At 31.2% G+C, this 5,000-nt stretch overlaps 1 protein-coding gene across 8 annotated transcripts in view; it reads left to right on the forward strand.

The window, feature by feature from the left end:
- The window catches only part of LOC135206248 (uncharacterized), a 518,947-nt gene that overhangs the window by 267,642 nt on the left and 246,305 nt on the right, over window positions 1-5,000 (forward strand). The gene's annotated exons all lie outside the window — the stretch shown is intronic.

Genomic DNA, 5,000 nt, shown 5'->3' on the forward strand with positions numbered 1-5,000 from the left:
GTGGATTTTCAGTTACTGGTGAGTTCATTCATGTTCAGCTCACCATTCACTGTATTATTATTATTATCATTATTATTATTATTATTTAATTATTATTATTATTATTATTATTATTTTATTATTATTATTATATTATTATGTTATTATTATTTATTATTATTATTATTATTATTATTATTATTATTATTATTATTATTATTATTATTATTATTATTATTATTATTATTATTATTATTGTTATTATTATATTATTTATTATTATTATTATTATTATTATTATTATTATTATTATTATTACTATTTTATTCAAAGAAAACTCATAATCACAGTGTCCAAGAAAATGGGAAAGTAAATCCACAGTCATATACCTATTTGATTTTTTATTTAAAATATATACAGCAGGAAGCTTTCAATGACACGGCCATATTTTAAATAACAAAATCAAACAGGCATACTACTATGGATTTTCTTTCCGATTATTATTATTATTATTATTATTTATTATTATTATTATTATTATTATTATTATTATTATTATTATTATTATTATTAATTATTATTATTATTATTAATCAAAATTCACATAGATTTTTATTAATTAAACCTAAGGGATATAAGTAAGCATATAAATAAATGACCAGATCACGCAATAAGTTAAATTGGGTAAAAAAAAAAAAAAAAAAAACAAAAAAAAAAAAAAAAAAAAAAAACCAGAAGTTGCCTGACACAATTTACGGAATTAACTACAAATAAAGTTTATTATTATATTAATGTTACTGTTGAGGGTCAAACACTGTGTATATATCCTCTTGAGTATGAAGAATATTGACAGGTAAATTTTATACTGATGCAAATTGAAAAGCTATGTATTTTCAAAATAACGATAATATATAAACTTAATTTTAAATTAATTTGAATGCTTTCAATGCCATCCAAGAAAAATTCATGCAATTATATAATTTTCACGCAAATTGAAACCTAAATGAATTTACAGAAGTACATAAATATGGATCAGAACCAACGAGTTTATTGTATTAAATTAACGGAATATAATTTGCCTGGGTAAAAGTTATCGTAACTTCAGTACGTGAACAACGGTCAGAGAGAGAGAGAGAGAGAGAGAGAGAGAGAGAGAGAGAGAGAGAGAGAGAAAATGTAAACACGCATTCCCACACTGCACTAAATCCTGTGATCTTTTGAAGAGTACACAATTCACAATGTTTTTGACTTGGTGGACGGAAGAATTGTCGAGGAAATTGTCTCTGGTCGTTTTAATTGTTTTGAGGTTCGTTGACTTTCATGTAGAGAGAACGTCATATTTGCAAAGTATTTTGCTGTGATTTTTTTTAAATTTCTTTTTATTTAAATAACTAATTCTTCAAGTATATTATGGACTTTTGCTACAGGTATGATGTATGAGGACGGCAAGTAGTATGCGATATATCTTTCATTATTATTAATTATTATTATTATTATTATTATTATTATTATTATTATTAGCCATTTGTTACTATGTAAGGAGGGCAGCCCTTGTACTTCAGGATTTAGGATGAAGTTATTATAATTTTCGTATTTTAATGTTGCTGTTGTTATTATTTCTGTGAATATCGTAGTTTTTATCATGCTATACGATGATATATTTTCCATAAGATATTTCGCAATATATGTGTATATATACTGTAATACCTATATAAGGATATATATATAATATACTATGTGTGTGTATACTATATATAAAATACTCACATATATATATATATATATATATATATATATATATATATATATATATATATATATTATATACACACACATATATATGTGTGTGTGTTGTGTTTGAACACATTTATTTGTTTCATTCCGTTAAATATTTGACATTAAAGTTCATCCCAATAAAGGCTAATATAACGTTCGCTATTAGTCTGAACAAATTTCGAAATAAAATATGTTTATAATTTTATATATATATATATATATATATATATATATATATATATATATATATATATATATATATATATAGTATATATATATACATATATACATATGCGTGTGTGTGTGTGTTTGTGTGTGTGTGCGCTTGTTTGCGTGTTCGTGTATGATTGTAATGACATGAAACACGGGTTTCTTTTTTATGCGCATGTACAAAGTAACCCACACACACACACATACATACACACACACACACACACACACACACACACACATATATATATATATATATTATAATATATATATATATATATATATATATATATATATATATATATGCATATGGTTTTTGTCAGTGTTGATACGATTATTATATGCAGTCTGTGAAACATTATCCTTTTATAAATACTCATGCATATACTATTATCTCAGAGCTTGTAATTGTACGCAATCAGTGACAGCATATGCACTATGCACGTGTATATGTATATATATCTGTATACAATCCACATGCATTAGCATGATATAAAACGGAAAAAGCCGCACCATCATTGCATGTTGGATGGTGTTTGATGCTGTGTAAAAAGAGATGAAATGTTGTAGCTTGGATAATCCATACGGGCACTTTAGAGCACATCAATAACAAAGTGGAAAAGAGAGAGAGAGAGATGAGAGAGAGAGATAGAGAGAGAGAAAGAGAGAGAGAGAGAAAGGAGAGAAGGAGAGAGGAGAGAGAGAGAGCGTAAAGAGCAGAGGTGATGTGTCCATTTGGATTTTCGGTTACAGAAAATGGTCATGAATGCATGATCGATTTTTGTGCGGTTAAAAGTCATCAGCGTGGATGGTGATGAAGCGTTTGTAATAATAATAATAATAATAATAATAATAATAATAATAATAATAATAATAAAGGTTATTTCGTTAACGAGAAAAATTTCTCACTTGTGACAGGCAATAATGTGAAAATGTTTCGTATATCCCTATATGTAGGCTACATCTATCCAACTGCATTTATACCTTCACACCACACACACACACATACACACACACACACCAACACACAACACACATATATATATATATATATATATATATATAGATATATATATATATATATATATATATATATATATAGTGTGTATTATATAGACACGCACAAAATCTCGCTCAAGCAAACATTCCTACTTATGCATACGCGCGCGCACACACGCGTGCACACACACATACTATACATCATAATATATATATATATATATATATATATATATATATATATATATATATATATATATATATATCATGAGGTGTATGTGCATGCAAGTTTATGTATAACCTCACGCATATTTACCTGCGTAAACCTGCGTAAGCATATTCGTTAACACAAATGCTGAGAGTTACACCGATATCCACTCACTTAATATACGAATTCATCGGACAGAGCCTCTCTGAACTGCACATCATATAAACGAAATCACCCTGACAAAATGCACTGATACCAAACGCTGATCCTGCCGCCGAAATGATTCACTTTGACGAAACCTCTTGGGATTCCCTTCGTGTTGTTGTCTCGTCTTCTTCCTCGTCTTCTTCCTCTTCTTTTCAACGTCAGACGATCTTCTCCTCCTTTGCAGCAAGTCTCGAATTATCGTTTATCTCCTATTTTATCTCCTCCATCGGAAGAGTTAATGCCTTTTGCGACGAGAGGATATGAAAGGAGATTTTTCATGGCCGCAAGGAATTCCTGTGCACAAGTTGAGAAGGGTTGCGACTCAAGTGGAGAGAGAGAGAGAGTGAGTGAGTAAGCGAGAGAGAGAGAGAGAGAGAGAGAGACGAAGAAGAGAGAGAGGAGAGAGAGAGAGAGGGTGGGGGATGGGGGGGGGGAGGGGTAGAGAGCAAGATGCTGAATCGGGAAAAGATAGAGGAGGGATGCTGAATCTTAGTAAAAATGTGGCATAAGAGATGAGAGAAAGTGAGATGTTGATTACTTGGTGGGGGATGGGGAGGAGGGGGATGAGAGTGATGTTAAATTAGTTTTAAGTTACAGACAGACAGACAGGCAGACATGGAAGGAAGAGTGAAATTCTGAAATAGTTCAAGTTTATAGAGGATGGGGGTGTTATACGTGGGGAGGGGGGGAAGACTTGGGATTTAGATAAATACTGAATCTTTAGAGAGAGAGAGAGAGAGAGAGAGAGAGAGAGAGAGAGAGAGAGAAATTCTGAAATAGTTCAAGTTAGAAAAGCGGTGGTGGTTGCGGGGGGTGACTTGGGATTTAGATAAATGCTGAAGCCTTGAAAGAGAGAGAGAGAGAGAGAGAGAGAGAGAGAGAGAGAGTTTCCTTTTCAACCTTGTCATGCACTCGATTATGACGTCATCGGCGGCGAGGACGAGCGACGAGTGTGTCCGATAATACTAAGAAACCGTTGGAGAAATTGCTTTCTTTTTTTTATTTGCTTTCTTATTAGTCTTTTCTTCCTTTGGCAAAGAAAGACTTTCGTTATGAAATGGATCAACGAAAATAGAGGTAAAAAGGACAGAACTCTTGTGATGAGGTTGTTGACGATGAACACGTCACATCGTCGTTATAATGAAATGTCATTATCATAATCTTCGTCGTTGTTACTGCAATGTTTATTATTATGAACTCTTTTAAGAAATTTAGTTAAAACAATGAACGTAATTTCATGTAATAGTGTAATCGTCATAATAGCCGTAACTTCTAATCGGTTTCTTTGTAAGTAATGTAATGTAATGTAATGTAATGTAATGTAATGTGAGCGTCACTGTAAGTACCATTGATGCACAAACAAACGATCTTCTGTTATTTCGATTTAGTTTAAAGGTTTGTAATGAAACAGTCGATGTTTACGCGAAGATGTTCATCATTACAGCCATCATTTGGATAGAAGGCTCTCAATAAATCACACGATCCACTGTAATGTAATGTTGTGTAATGTAATGTAATGGATGGTGTTTGCATGACGATGCTGCAGTCATTAGACACAGTTGCTTTGGGAGCCACAGCTGCAGTATGCAAGCAAACCGGTTTTCAAGCAACTCTTAAGAAT

The sequence above is a fragment of the Macrobrachium nipponense genome, chromosome 29, assembly GCF_015104395.2.
Source record: "Macrobrachium nipponense isolate FS-2020 chromosome 29, ASM1510439v2, whole genome shotgun sequence".
Lineage (NCBI taxonomy): Eukaryota > Metazoa > Arthropoda > Malacostraca > Decapoda > Palaemonidae > Macrobrachium > Macrobrachium nipponense.